Genomic DNA, 16857 nt, shown 5'->3' on the forward strand with positions numbered 1-16857 from the left:
AATACAAATTCGGCACTATCTTACAACTTTTGCAAGTTATCAAAGTTCTAACAGGTATGCTCGCGGCTATTCCGGCCCAGCGTACCTGGTTTTCAATCTGCCACCCTGGAGGTCGCGGATGCCAAAGGAATCAATGGGAGTCTGAAAGCAGCGAAAGCTTATGTTCGATGCTGCCAGATATCCCATTGATTTATATCCGCTTGGATGAAGACTTCTGCCGGCTTCGCTGAGGACTTCTGCCACTTCGTTGAGGATGGATGTCCGGTCTTCAAAAACTGTAAGTGGATCTGCGGGGGTTAGTGTTAGGTTTTTTTTAAGGGTTTATTGGGTGGATTTTATTTTTAGATTAGGGGTTTGGGCTGAAAAAGAGCTAAATGCCCTTTTAAGGGCAATGCCCATACAAATGCCCTTTTCAGGGCAATGGGGAGCTTAGGTTTTTTTTAGATAGGTTTTTATTTGGGGGGTTGGTTGTGTGGGTGGTGGGTTTTACTGTTGGGGGGTATTTGTATTTTTATTTACAGGTAAAAGAGCTGATTACTTTGGGGCAATGCCCTGCAAAAGGTCCTTTTAAGGGTCATTGGTAGTTTATTGTAGGCTAGGGTTTTTTTTTATTTTGGGGGGCTTTTTTTATTTTGATAGGGCTATTAGATTAGGTGTAATTAGTTTAAATATTTGATAATTTATTTTTTATTTTGTGTAACTTAGTGTTTTTTATTTTGTGTAACTTAGTGTTTTTTATTTTGTGTAACTTAGTTGTTATTTTTTTGTAACTTAGTAATTCTTTATAGTAGATTTAAATAATTTGAGTAGGGTTAGGTGTTTAAATATGTTATATAGTTAATTTAATTGTTAGTTTAATGTAATTTTAGTATAATAGGGTAGGTTAATGAATAGTTTAATATAGTTTAATGTAATTGAATGTAATTTTAGTATAATAGTTAGGGTAGATTAATGAATAGTTTAATATAGTTTAATGTATTTTTAGTATAATAGTTAGGGTAGATTCATTAGTAGTTTAATATAGTTTATTTTAATTCTAAAGGTAAGTTTAAATTTATTATAAGATAGGGATGTTGTAATTTGAATGTAAAGTTAGCAGGTTATTAGGTTTAGGGGTTAAGAGCTTAATTTAGTTTATGGCGATGTGGGGGGCTGGCGATTTAGGGGTTAATAGGTTTAGTAAGTGGTAGTGATGTGGGAGGCCAGGGCTTTAGGGGATAATACATTTATTTAGTTGCAGACGGCTCCAGGAGTGGTGGTATAGGGGTTAATAACTTTATTTAGTTGCAGTGGGCTCCAGGAGCGGAGGGATAGGGGTTAATACTTTTATTTAGGTTGCGGCAGGGTCCGGGGGCGGCGGAATAGGGGTTAATACATTTATTTAGGTTACGGCAGGGTCTGGGAGTGGTGGTATGGGGGTTAATAACTTTATTTAGTTGTGGTGGGCTCCAGGAGCAGAGGGATAGGGGTTAATACTTTTATTTAGGTTGCGGCGGGGTCTGGAGGAGGCGGGATAGGGGTTAATACATTTATTTCGTTGTGGCGGGGTCCGGGAGTGGCAGGATAGTTGACGGCTTGATAAATAGGCCTCTACATCTCTTTCTTACATCACTTTTATGAAAGGGCGTTCATTTCTTAAAGGGATATTAAACAGTTTGCAATATAAAGGGGCATATTTATCAAGCTTGATGCCCCTGAAGCAGGGGTCTAAAGACTCAGTTTGGTTGAATTTTAAGTAAACAAATTAGTTTCCCCAAATATTCGCTGGCTGCACTTTACAGTATTCATTTAATTGTAAACAAAATAAATACTTAATATTTGTATAGCACTTACATTTGTTTTCATTAGACAAATGTTCCAAAGCTACAGGTGCATGCCCTAGAAGCCGTCACAACAAGTCTCCTATTAGCGTGGTCAGGACTCTTTAAAAAAGAGGACTGGGTTAGTGCAGATCTCCAGCACTAATCCTAAATAAAACATTATTTTATAGAAACTAAAGTACTTTACAGAAACTTTATAGAAACTAAACCTTTAAACTTATATATTATTATTCAAATATAAAAACAATTTAAAAAAAATAAATCTACATATTATTAAGATGCTAATCTTTGCTTTGAAAACATCACTTTGTATATCATGTATTTACTGATAAACATCTATTGACTACTTTAATAACTGCACAATGCTGTCTATCTTGCATGGGTACGGAAATCAGCTTCTATCTAAATAAACTGATACAATGGGGCCTATCTATCAAGCTCTGTATGGAGTTTGAAGCCCCGTGTTTCTGGCGAGCCTTCGGGCTCTCCAGAAACACCAGTTATGAAGAAGGGGTCTAAAGACCGCTGCTCCATAACCTGTCCGCCTGCTCTGATGAGGCGGACAGACATCACCGTAATTCAAATAGGTCGAATACGATTGGGTTGATTGACACCCCCTGCTAGCGGCTGATTTGCCGCTAATCTGCAGGAGGCAGCGTTGCACCAGCAGATCACAAGAGCTGCTGCTGCAATGCTGAATACGGAGAGCGTATTGCTCTCCGTATTCAGCAAGGACTGTCGGACATGATCCGCAATGTCGGATCATGTCCAACAGGCCTTTTATAAATAGGACCCCATTTATGAAGCAGCGATATAAAGACTGCTGCTCTATAACCTGTCTGCCTGCTCTGAGGAGGTGGACAGACATTGCAGCAATTCAACCCGATCGAATATGATCGGCTTGATTGACACCACCCTGCTGGCTGCCGATTGGCCGCAAATCTAAAGGGGGCGGCATTGCACCAGCAGTTCACAAGAGCTGAATGGTGAATGCGGAGAGCAATACAGCGAGGTCTGTCTGACATGATTCGCAATGTCGGGTCATGTCCGACAGGCCTTTCATAAATAGGCCCCAATGTAGACATGCATAGACATAAATTGCAAAAAGCTATTGGAGGAAAATCAAGTAAAATCACTAGATTGTAGAACACATTGAAAGAGACTTTAAGGACCAATGAAATAACTGTTCTGCTATGCTAAAAAAATGTTATCATTGTACTATTGCTTATCCCTCAAAAAGCCAATAAAAACCTCAATGTTAAAATTATCTCCATTCTGGTAATGCCAATTATGTGCTGAACATGAAGGTGATTAGCATCTATGGAAATATTTTGCCCCTTATTGGTTAAACACATAATTCTATACATTTGAGGGCTACGTATATATTGTCAAAATACATACTGGGAAACTGGGTACATATTATGGAAGGTATCTAACAGGAAAGATAAGGAATATCTGAATTTTCTGATGTTAACTAAATATTTTAGAATGGTATCTTCTGTGATTTTAATTAGAGGGGGCGATAAAAAAAGGAAAAGAGGGGGCAGAAATTGGCACGTTCGTAACGCTAAAGTACTAAAGTACTATGATGGAGGAGTGAGAGGTCAGTTTTCTGGAAAAATAAAGCGGAAGTAAAAAGGAGATGTTATGTGGGTGACAGTTATTTGATTTCACAGATCAGGATGATTTCATGGGTCAAGACTTTTTATCTGATTGGTTTACTAAAATGCATATTCCAGCTGTTATGCAATGAACACATACAATACACTTTTTCCAATTCAGGGCATAATTAAATCATAATATCTGGAGTTTGCTCTATCAGCCCTGGAACCTTATGTAAACACAATCTTAGCAAAAAAGTGGTCTTAAAGGGATAGACTATTTTTGTTGTTGTTGTTTAAAAGATAGAATATTCCTTTATTACCCATTCCCCGGTTTTGCATAACCAGCACAGTTATATTAATACACTTTTTACCTCTATGATTACCTTGTATCTAAGCCTCTGTAGACTGCCCCCTTATCTCAGTTCTTCTGACAGGCTTGCTTTGTAGCAAATCATTGCCCTCTCATAAGTAACACCATAGGAGTGAGCACAATGTTATCTATATCTATATGGCACACATGAACAAGCTCTTTCTAGCTGTAAAATCTGTCAAAATGAAGATAAGAGGCTGCCTAAAGAGCTTAGAAATTAGCATACTATCCTACTTAGGTTTAGCTTTCAACAAAGAATACCAAGAGAGCAAAACAAATTTGATGATAACAGTAAATTGGAAATGTGTTTAAAATTGCATGCCCTACCGGAATTATGAAAGTTTAATATTGACTAGACTGCCCCATTAATTAAAAGGATTGTCAGATAATAACTACTACATAAGAGTATCCCTTTAAAAATAGAGCGCAGAACATTGATTGGACAGCAACTGTAATGCTTTTAAATATCTCTCATCCTCTGTAGCCAGATCTACAACATACCTACCTTACTAAAATCTGCTGCACCTATCAGCTACTACAATCATCCATCCAAAAGCATATCCAAACCATCACCTAATTCCTCTACTCAATAGATGCACAATCCCCAAATATCACCGCATATCAAAAATCTTGCACTCATCCTTAGAATGCACACACGCTGCAACTGTAACTCGTGTCTCACCCAATACACTGTCTTCATACCCAGCGTTTTATGTACTGCACCTGCACATTCTATATCCTCAATCCCATGATGACCTATTCTAAAAAATATTATAAAACAGTCTAAATTAAGTCATAAGGTGGCTTTTTTTGCATGAGAGCAGCATTTTGAGGTTGGTTAAAGGGACATTAAACCAAAACATTTTCTTTAATGATTCAGATAGAGAATACAATTTTAAACAACATTCAAATTTACTTCTATTATCTAATTTGAGTCATTCTTTAGATATCCTTTGTTAAAGAAATAGCAATACACATCGGTGAGCCAATCACATGAGGAAAATATGTGCAGCCACCAATCAGAAGCTACTGAGCCTATCTAGATATGCTTTTCAGGAAGGAATATCAAGAGAATGAAGCAAATTAGATAACAGAAGTAATTTAGAAAGTTGTTTAAAATGGTATTCTCTATCTGAATCATGAAAGAAAAAAATGGGTTTAATGTCCCTTTAAGGATCATGCACCTTTCTTAAAAATAGGGCAGAAATGTTTGCAACAATGTACATAACAGTGTTATACATATAGTGGGAAAGACATTTGTGCACTCCTTAGCCTACCTCTCTCTGTATGCTGTCATAGAGAGAAGCTAAATTTCAACAGAAGATACCAAAAAGAAGAACATTTGAAAACAGAAGTAAATTGGAAAATATTTTAAATGTTATGCTATGGGCCCCATTTATGCAGCTCCGGGGCCCCAGCATTTCAGGCTGTGATCTTCAAGGGTGACAGATTTAAATCATCCTAATCAGATTTGATTGGAAGGATTGACAATCCCTGGTTGTGTGAGAAAAGAGGGTGTTTCTTGTGCAATGTTAAATGCAGGCAGCGGATGCTGCTAACTCGCCACGATGCAGAGTGGACAAAGTTCCCGGATTTCAGCTTTATCCATCAGGCCTTTAATAAATTGGGTCCTATACATGGATGATGATCTTAGAACGATATGCTGGCAAAGGATTTGAGTGAAAATTCAGTATAGGTTTATTTGGTACCTAATATTCAGGAATCAATAATTAAAAAAATAGTTCTTGTTCCCTTATGTGACTCGCAATCTTTGATGACAAATAAAAGAAATTACAGAATATTTCTAGGATGTAACTGTTGTTTTAAGTACGCACAATATCCGTTTGTTAAAGGCTGCACTACTTTTTTCCCAATTGGTTCAAATATATTTATACAACTAGAGCAAAAATTATACACAGCTTGTCTGATACGGAGCCTCCAACTTCTTTAAGGGGTATAAGACACGTGTAATTACTAGAAGTTTCTTTATGCTTTCTTGTAATATATTTACATATCAACCGAGTGATTTTTTTTTCTGAACACATAAGCTTCTTAAGGCCTTGAGGCCTATTTATTAAGCCGTCAATCGCAAATACGCTGGAATTCCGCAGCGTAATTGTGGCGAGCCTGATTCGCCCTATTTATCAAAGCCTACAGACCGGCAAAAGTTGAAATCTATGACCTAACTTATGATTCGCCGGTCTCAGTCCGACACAGATCGATGCTTACGTCATTACAGATGTTCCGAATACAAATTTGGCACTATCTGACTACTACTTTTGATAGTTATCAAACTCCTAACAGGTACGTTTGCCACTATACCGGCCCAGCGTACCTGCTTTTCAAACCCGCCGCCCTGGAGGCTGCGGATGCCATAGGAATCAATGGGAGTCTGAAAGCAGCGAAAACTTATGTTCGCTGCTGCCCGATATCCCATTGATTTCTATGGGAGAATAAAAGTTATGTTTACACCTAACTCCCTTACATAAACCCAGAGTCTAAACACCCCTAATCTGCCGCCCCCTACATCGCCGCCACCTACATAATGTTATTAACCCCTATTCTGCTGCTCCAGGACCCCACAGCCACCTACATAATGTTATTAACCCCTATTCCGCCGCACCCGGACCCTGCCGCCACCTAAATAAATATATTAACCCCTATCCTGCCGCTCCCGGAGCCCACCACAACTAAATAAATGGATTAACCCCTAAACCCCTGGCCTCCCACATTACTACCACTTACTAAACCTATTAACCCCTAAACCGCCAGCCCCCCACATCGCCATAAACTAAATTAAGCTATTAACCCCTAAACCTAACAACCCGCTAACTATACATTAAAATTACATCATCACTATCTTATAATAAATGTAAACTTACCTGTAGAATTAAATTAAACTATATTAAACAATTAATCTACCCTAATTGTTATACTAAAATTACATTAAACTATATTAAACTAATAATTAACCTACCCTAACTGTTATACTAAAATTACATTAAACTACATTAAACTAATAATTAATCTACCCTAACTGTTATATTAAAATTACATTAAACTACAAATTAAATTAAATATATTATATATTTAAAAACCTAACCCTACTCAAATAATTTAAATCTACTATGAAAAATTACAAAGTTACAAAAAACTAACAACTAAGTTACACAAAATAAGAAACACTTACGGCTAGATTTAGAGTTTTGTCGGTAACGACCCGAAAAGCTAACGCTGGCTTTTTTCTGGCCGCACCTTTAAAATAACTCTGGTATTGAGAGTCCACAGAATGGCTGCGTTAGGCTCCAAAAAAGGAGCGTAGAGCATATTTAACGCAGCTTCAACTCTCGATACCAGAGTTGCTTACGGACGCGGCCAGCCTCAAAAACGTGCTCGTGCACGATTCCCCCATAGGAAACAATGGGGCTGTTTGAGCTGAAAAAAAACCTAACACCTGCAAAAAAAAACGCGTTCAGCTCCTAACGCAGCCCCATTGTTTGCTATGGGGAAACACTTCCTACGTCTGCACCTAACACTCTAACATGTACCCCGAGTCTAAACACCCCTAACCTTACACTTATTAACCCCTATTCTGCCGCCCCCGCTATCGCTGACCCCTGCATATTTTTTTAACCCCTAATCTGCTGCTCCGTAAACCGCTGCTACTTACATTATCCTTATGTACTCCTAATCTGCTGCCCCTAACACCGCCGACCCCTATATTATATTTATTAACCCCTAATCTGCCCCCCACAACGTCGCCTCCACCTGCCGACACTTATTAACCCCTAATCTGCCGAGCGGACCGCACCACTATTATTATAAAGTTATTAACCCCTAATCCGCCTCACTAACCCTATAATAAATAGTATTAACCCCTAATCTGCCCTCCCTAACATCGCTGACACCTAACTTCAATTATTAACTCCTAATCTGCCGACCGGAGCTCACCGCTATTCTAATAAATGTATTAACCCCTAAAGCTAAGTCTAACCCTAACACTAACACCCCCCTAAGTTAAATATAATTTTAATCTAACGAAATTAATGAACTCTTATTAAATAAATTATTCCTATTTAAAGCTAAATACTTACCTGTAAAATAAATCCTAATATAGCTACAATATAAATTATAATTATATTATAGCTATTTTAGGATTAATATTTATTTTACAGGTAACTTTGTATTTATTTTAACCAGGTACAATAGCTATTAAATAGTTAAGAACTATTTAATAGCTAAAATAGTTAAAATAATTACAAATTTACCTGTAAAATAAATCCTAACCTAAGTTACAATTAAACCTAACACTACACTATCAATAAATTAATTAAATAAAATACCTATAATTATCTACAATTAAACCTAACACTACACTATCAATAAATAAATTAAATACAATTCTTACAAATAAATACAATGAAATAAACTAACTAAAGTACAAAAAATAAAAAAGATCAGATTAGTACGAATGGTAGCCAAAATATGGTCAGGAGGTATAACTGGAGTAGGTACAGACTCCTCGAGAGAGGGCATCAGCCCTAACATTCTTACTTCCAGGCAGGTAGGAGACCACATAATTAAACCAAGACAAAAATAGCACCCATCTGGCCTGTCAGGGCGACAAACATTTTGCTTCAGATAGATAAATTAAATTCTTGTGGTCAGTAAGAATGAGCACTGGCATGCTAGTACCCTCGAGTAGATGCCTCCAGTCCTTGAGTGCCAAAAGTATGGCCAGTAATTCCCTGTCACCAATTTCATAATTGCACTCCGCTGGAGACAATTTATTAAAGAAGAAACCACATGGATGCAAGGAACCGTCAGGTGTAGGACGTTGAGACAAGAGGGCACCTACTCCAGTCTCAGACGCATCGACCGCAAGAATGAAACGCAGGACAGGGTTAGGAGGAGCCACAACTGGAGCGGCAGCAAAGGCAGTCTTAAGACTATCAAAGGCCTTAATGCCAGTAGGTGACCAATGGAGTGGATCATTCTCTTTACGGGTCATGTCTGTGATAGGTTTGACCAAGGAAGAAAAGTGTTTAATAAACTTTCTAGAGTAATTGGCGAACCCCAAAAAACGTTGAATAGACCGAAGACCAACTGGGCGAGGCCACTGCAGAACTGCAGATAACTTGTCAGGATCCATGGAGAACCCTTCAACAGAGATAACATAACCTAGGAAGGTTACTTGAGTCTGATAGAACTCACATTTCTCGAGTTTACAAAACAGGCCGTTCTCATGTAGTCTCTGAAGAACCTGTGTAACATCAGAACGATGAGCCTTAAGTGTGGGTGAGTGTATGAGGATGTCGTCTAAGTACACCACAACACACTGTTGCAACATATCTCGTAGGACATCATTAATAAATTCCTGGAAAACAGCAGGAGCATTACATAGGCCAAAGGGCATTACAAGATACTCATAATGCCCGCTCCTGGTATTAAATACTGTTCAATTCGTGGCCCTCCTTGATCCTAACGAGATTGTTTGCTCCTCTCACATCAAGTTTAGTAAAGACCGTAGCTTCCTTGAGGCAGTCAAAGAGTTCTGTAATGAGCGGAATAGGGTAAGCATTCTTAATGGAAAGACGATTAAGACCCCTATAATCGATGCATGGTCTTAACTTGCCATACTTTTTCTTCACAAAGAAGAAGCCAGCTCCTGCAGGAGAGCAGGATTTGCGGATGATCCCCCACGACAGAGCATCGGCAACATACTCCTCCATAGCACAATTCTCCGCAACAGACAGAGGCCCCAAGGAGGAATGGCTCCAGTGAGGAGGCAACGTACCAGCACGCACCTTGTCAAAAATGTCTAGGAACTCTCTGTACTCCTCTGGCAATTGAGATACCGAAGAAGTGCACAAGACTTTAACTGGTTTCCGAAGACAAGTGGAAATACATTGCAGAGACCACAGCAAAATTTTGGACCTGCATAAGTCGAGACTGGGATTGTGCTTTTGGAGCCAGGGATAACCCTAAACAACCGGAAAATGCAGAGAGTTTATCACCTTTAACTGGAGGGTTTCAAAATGGAGAGCCCCAACAGCCATGGATAACGGAGCAGTTTCCTGAGTAACGAGTGCGGGCTGAAGGGGCCTGCCATCAATGGCCTCAATAGCAAGCGGAATGGACAGAGGCAAAACAGGAATGGAGTGCTTTAATAGAAAAGCACTGTCAATGAAATAGCTTGCAACACCGGAGTCAACAAGAGCCTGGGTGACTATGGAGGAGTCCACCCAGGAAAGGACAACCGTGACCAAAGGTTTCTCCTTTAGCGGTTCCGGGGACGAGGATAAACCACCCAAGGTCTGCCCCCGACAGGACCTTAGGTGTGAGCATTTCCTGGCCGTGTAGGACAAGACTTCAAAAGGTGGCCCTGTAACCCACAATAGAGGCAGAGCCCCTCCCTCCTACTAAAAGCCCTCTCCACCATGGAGAGACGCGTGAATCCCAACCACATCGGCTCAGCAGTACCTGGTGACTCAGGACCAGGAGGCATGGGAGGAGAGGGAGGCATGGGTGGGAACGAACACGTAGGAGACAATGGAAAAGGAGGTTTCTGCAAGTGCTCCTTGAAAGAGGGCTTCTCTCTGAGTCTGATGTTAATTAGGATAAAAAAAGACACCAATGCCTTGAGTTCCTCTGGTAAATCTCTGGCAGCAACTTTGTCTTTATTCGCATCAGAGAGCCCATGAAAGAAGGCGGCAACAAGGGCTTCATTGTTCCAACCTACTTCTGCAGCAAGCGTACGGAACTCAATGGCATACTGAGCAACAGATCTTGTACCTTGCTAAATGGACAATGTCATGAGTCGTTTAGCAGCAGAGGAGGAGTGAGCCAGAACATCAAATACCCTTCGAAAGGAGGCCCCAAATTCAGGGTTATTTGAAATCACAGGTTTATTAGTCTCCAACAAGGGATTAGCCGAGTAACGAGATGAGAAATCCCACCTTAGCTCTGTCAGAGGGAAAACGCCTGAGGTAACATCTCAAAGTAAATGCCCACCTGGTTTAAAAACCCTCTGCACTGATTAGGATCACCTCCATATCGCTTAGGTAGAGGTGCAGAACCGGACATGCTCCTGGTAGGACTAGGTGCAGCAGGGGAAACAGGAGCAGCCAAAACTTGTGGGACACTTTGGTCCAAATGTGCAGTGCGAGTAAACAGGGTTTGTAGGGCTAGTGCAAATTGATCCAAGCGGTGATTCTGTTCATCCATCCTGGAAATTATGGCAGGTAAAGGTGGATTATTAGCACCATCAGGATTCATGGCCCTTGCGTAATGTCAGGATGCCAGGAAATCAGACTGAGACGAGAAGTGCAAAAATAATCAGACCTTTATTAATAACAAAAAAATAATAAAAAGTCCACAAGTCAAACAACAAGCAAGGAATCAAAACCAGAGCTGGTAGTCAGACGAGCCGAGTCAGGAGCCAAAGCGAATAGTCAGATGAGCCGAGTCAGGAGCCAAACCGAATAGTCAGACGAGCCGAGTCAGGAGCCAAAGCGAATAGTCAGACGAGCAGGAATCAGGAACAAGGAGAACAACAGAGTCAGGAACAAGCTAGGGATCAGGAACCAGGAGGGACGTCAGACAGCCAGGTAATACACAGGAGCTCTCACAAACAGGTCTGAGACAATGCAAGGGCAAAGCATACTGAACAGAGGCCCTTTAAATACTAAGTAATGACATCACAATTCTGAGACTGCATCCTGTCTCACACGGATGATGTACACCAGTCTGGCCATAAAAGGAAGTGCAGGAGGAAATGAGCACCATCACACAGTATGCACCAGAGTCAGCAAGAGAGGTGAGTAAAATGGCTGCCATCACCACATGGCAAACAAAACAGGGAAAAATACCCTGACTATTGCCCCAAGGAAATCAGCTCTTTTACCTGTAAGAAAAAATACAAATGCCCCCAGCAGTAAAACCCACCACCCATACAACCAACCCTCAAATAAAAACCAAATCTAAAAAACCTAAGCTCCCCTTTGCCCTGAAAAGGACATTTGGATGGAAATTGCCCTTAAAAGGGCATTTAGCTCTTTTTCAGCCCAAACCCCTAATCTAAAATTAAAACCCACCCAATAAACCTTTAAAAAACCTAACTCTAACCCCCGAAAGATCCACTTACAGTTTTGAAGACCGGACATCCATCTTCAAAGAAGCAGCAGAAGTACTCATCGAAGCTGGCAGAAGTCTTCATCCAAGTGAGCCAAAGTCTTCATCCAAGCCAGCAGAAGGCTTCATCCAGACGGCATCTTCTATCTTCATTCATCTGGTGCGGAGCGGCTCCATCTTCAAGACATCCAGCATGGAGCATCCTCTTCAATAGAAGTCTTCTTCCGAATGAAGTTTTCCTTTAAATGACGTCATCCAAGATGGTGTCCCTTAGATTCCGATTGGATGATAGATTTCTATCAGCCAATCGGAATTAAGGTTGAAAAAAATCCTATTGTGAGCTCAATCCTATTGGCTGATTGGATCAGCCAATGGGATGAAAGCTCAATCCTATTGGCTGATTGGATCAATTAATTTAGTTTATGGTGATGTGGGGGGCTGGTGGTTTAGGGGTTAATAGGTTTTGTAAGTGATAGTGATGTGGGAGGCCAGGGGTTTAGGGGTTAATACATTTATTTAGTTACGGTGGGCTCCGGGAGCGGAGGGATAGGGTTAATACCTTTATTAGAGTTGCCGTGGGCTCCGGGAGCAGAGGGATAGGAGTTAATACATTTAGTTAGTTGTGTCGGTGTCGGAGAGCGGCGGAATAGGGGTTAATACGTTTATTAGAGTTGCGGTGGGCTCCGGGAGCAGCGGGATGGGGTTAATAACTTTATTTAGTTGCGGCAGGGTCCAGGAGCGGCGGTATAGGGGTTAAACATTTTAGTATAGTGGCAGTGTTTAGTAATAGGGTATAAATAAAGCTGGGAAAAGCCGAATAGCAGCGAGATCGATGACTGTTAGTTCACAACAGTCCACTGCTCATCGCCCTGTACTTGGTGCGCAGCTTTTTTACACCTTTTTAATAAATATGGAGAGCATATTTAGGTCCACGGCCGCGATGTTAGGCGATGTCAGGCAAGCGTATTGGTGCCGGCGAATGCAAGAAAGTTGACGGCTTGATAAATAGACCTCCTTATGTGAAAGAGTCAATATAGGCTTTTTACTGGAGTTGCTGGCAAAACTTGCATTGTTTTACAGTTTCTTATCTTATCATCTCTGATGGGTCAGTTATGGACAAAATGTAGCATGGTTAGGTTTGTGATGTCTGCAGTGACCACAAGCCCACATTTTACAGAGGACAATTACAAGAAAGTGGGATAAAATAGATAATGGAAGTGTACTACAACATGCTTTTTACTATACATGATTAAACATTTTGGGCTAGATTACAAGTGGATCGCTAATTTATTGCGCAATAAATAACCAGCACTCAGAAAACATTCGCTAGAGTGCAATCTAAATTTACACCTAAATATGTGTATGGCTATATAAAATGTAGAAAATGTTCTTAGTATTTTTAAATATATATTCTTATCTATCCATCTATCTATCTATCTATCTATCTATCTATCTATCTGTCTATCTATGTATCTGTCTATCTATCTATACCTGTATATATTCATATAGATATATAGGTATAGATGTATATTTAAAAAAACATATTATATTCATAGAAAAATATATTTTAAAATAAAAAGAAACTGTTCTTCTGTTTGTGAATTATTCATAAGTATCTTCAGGTTCAGCACTGTAGGTTTAATGTGGTGTTGAGTTAGCTTGCTCCCTTAAAGTCTATGGATTCATGGAACAAATGCGTAAAAAATCACAATATCCAAAGCCCTAAAGTTAGAGTGCATCGGGTTTAGTTTGCACTCAAACAATTTACTTTCAACTTGTAATAGGCATGCTAACCCGCGTGCATGAAAAGTTATTATTTTGGAAATATAGCAAAGGTGTAAGAATTCACTATATATGGGAAACAAGGATTTGCTACCAAAATGTTGTCAGCTGAGAAATCATAAAATGGTTAATAGAGACAATCTTACAGGATTTTAAATAGTGACATTAATACAACATTACAAAAAAAATAATCTGATATAGATATAGAAATATCTGTTACATAAAAACATTTTCTTCTAGGTGAAGAACATTGTAATATAAAGTATTTCAAACACACCTTAGGCTTTAGCACAGTTGGTCTAGTGCAGTGTCAGATTAGCATGCAAGTGATAACTAATAAGGGAACCCCTGGGAGTTCGAAGTAACGGGAAGGGGACTTGACCGTTGGAGGAATTAGGCCTTGGGTGTGATTGGTTGGTACCTGTAAGGGGGCGGGCTTAGCACGCGCTGTTACGCATTTAAGGAAAGAGCGGGAGAATCTGTCATCAGATTATTTATCAAACCTTTCTGGAAAGTGCTTGTTAATTGGTAATTTGTGATGGCGCATTTTGATGCGATTTTTGACCAACTTAAGTTGGAAGCTGCCAAAATGGGCCCTACCTGGCTCGAAGATAAGTTACGTCCATTGTTTAGCCGGGTTATCGAACCCAGGGAGGATATCATGGATGTTGCATCGAGACCTGTGAGGCGTTCGAGGCCCCCAGTTCGTTCGGATCCGGATCCGGAGGGGGGTAATAACGGTCGGAGAAAATCCAGCCCCAGTCCGGGGTTAAAGGCGGCTGTGAGGAAGAAGTCAAGTTCTAGTTCCGGAAGTCGGCAGGCCGGAGCGGAGGTTGCGGATAATGCGATGCTGTCCGGGAGCACTTGTTCCCTTCCGGAACAATTCGTAGAGCCTGTAATGAAGGGTGATTCTTTGCCTAAGGGTAAGATGGCCAATTTAGGCCAAAAAGTAGCATTTAAGGGAAAAAGGCAAGCTAGTAAAAGTGACGGCCCGCCGAGGCCTAGTTTGCCGTGTGGGGGTAAGGAGCAAGTGAGTATAGGTAGTTTAGGAAGTGCCTTAGTGAAAAAGAAAGGTGAGGGTTTGAATGTGTCGGGGCTGACTGAACTACCTCAGGCAGTTTCAGAACAGTTACATAATGTTTCAAAAACGGCACAGATTTTAAGACCTTGTAGTAATATTGAGGAACAGGCTTATCGAGTGTTAAACGAGAGGGTGGAAGGGCCTGAAGTCAGTGAGAGTCAGCATGACACCGAGGTTGATAACGGTGTTGAAGAATTAGCTTTATATTTAGATTCTTCTGAGGAGGATTTTATTCCACCTTCTCCCAGTGTAGTTAACCCTATTCGCCAGTTTAAACCGTCAGTCAGGGTCCCGAGTGATTTGGTTTTAAAGGGTGAGTTAAGAAATTTGAGGGATAGGAATGTTGACGTAATTAAAAATTTCCAAACAAAAAAGAAATCCAGCGAACTCGGGCTTCAAACCAAGGGTGAGTTTATTGAAATCATAGAATTAAAAATTTACCTGTCTCTAATGATGTTTTTCTTTTAGAAGGGAATGAGACTGGGTCACGGCCTGAGAATTCCCCGGGTCTTTTAATGGTGGGAAATGACGGCCTAAGTGGGGATGCTTATGGTCTGCAGGAATCCTGGACGGAAAATATCAGGCTGGATATTGAGGACGGCGTTCCGGGGGCGGAACGTTTTAATGCAAGGGGAGAAGAAACAAGGGTGAGTACGGCCAACAATCTTAATTTTGGTCTTCAGGGCATGATGGGTCAGAGTATTAATAATACGTTTCATAGCTCGGTTAACTCTGTTCAACGTCCAAACAGGTCTGGGATTGGGAGAATACAAGGTAGAGGTAGACAACGCAAGAGGTATGGGGATTTAAAGGGAGAAGGGTTTGAGGTTCCATCTGCTAAGAAGGGTAAGGGTGTTTTAGTGGATAGTAGGTTGGGTATGTCTACAGCTAGTAGGGGCATTGGAATTTGGGCACCTTCTGGGGGTTTGTCACATGTTTCTTTTTTGCAGGCGGAAAAAGGTCAGCAATTAATGGCTAATACGGATCCCAGGACTACTGGTTTCCAGAATATAGAGAAGGTTATGGCTGCATCTCAAGGGGTTCAGTCTGCAGCAACTCAGGATCCGAGTACAGGTAATGAGGGATCCGGGGTGGTGAATCTGAATGTGGGGGTTGATACAGTTGGTGTGCATGCTGATCCTTTATCTATAACTGTTGTAGCGGGTTTAAGGGACTTGTTAGCCAAATTAGAAGGAGCCAAAGTCCCGGGGGGAGTTGCAAATTCATGGGTTCCCCCTGAATTGGCTCTCCAAAATGGGGTATTAGGGATTGTTGGTGAGGGAACAAAAGATGTAGGGTCGGTACCCCAATCTCAAATGGTCGGTTTATCCCAGCAAAAGGTGGCTAATGTCGATAATAAAGCATCTGGGGGTCCCGAGCTGAAGATTGCTGACACGGCTTTGGCCAGGTCTTGTTTGTGTTCTATCGGGCCTTTGGGTATGCATTTGATGGTCGAGTTAAGGGAAAAGATATACAAGAGAGAGTTTATTGAATTATTTTCCCTCCTTCCTCTTGATCAGTCTTTTGAGATACCTGAAGACTCAAAAAAGGATTCGGCCAAGAAGGAGGAGGAGGAAAGGAAAAGACGTTACAGAAAATTACCGAAAACATTTACTAACTTTTTCCAGGCTTTTGTTATTTATGCTAGTGTATTTGCTGTTAAGTTCCCTGATCAAGGCGCGGCCCTCTTTTGCTATTTAGATGAAATTGCCGCTGCTCAGAGAACATATGGTGGTATGGCTTGGTGGTTTTATGATGAACAATTTAGACAACGTTTGTCGGTTAAGCCTGAGATGAAATGGGACGATCGTGATATGGGTCTATGGTTAAAAGTGATGACCCCGTTAAGGTCTTCGCAGCCTTTTCGCGGGGGTGCCGGCGGGTCTCTTCAAAGCGGTTCGTCGGCAACAGTCAAAAAGGTTTCTGTTTTGCTTTCAATGAAAAGTTCTGTAAATGGGGATCGTCCTGTAAATTCAGACACGAATGCTCAGGGTGTGGGGGATCCCACCCTTCCATTAAGTGTTTCAAAAAGAACAAATTGGGAGGAACCCAGGAGCTTCCTGAAAA

Source organism: Bombina bombina, chromosome 1 (genome assembly GCF_027579735.1).
Source record: "Bombina bombina isolate aBomBom1 chromosome 1, aBomBom1.pri, whole genome shotgun sequence".
NCBI classification, from domain to species: Eukaryota; Metazoa; Chordata; class Amphibia; order Anura; family Bombinatoridae; genus Bombina; species Bombina bombina.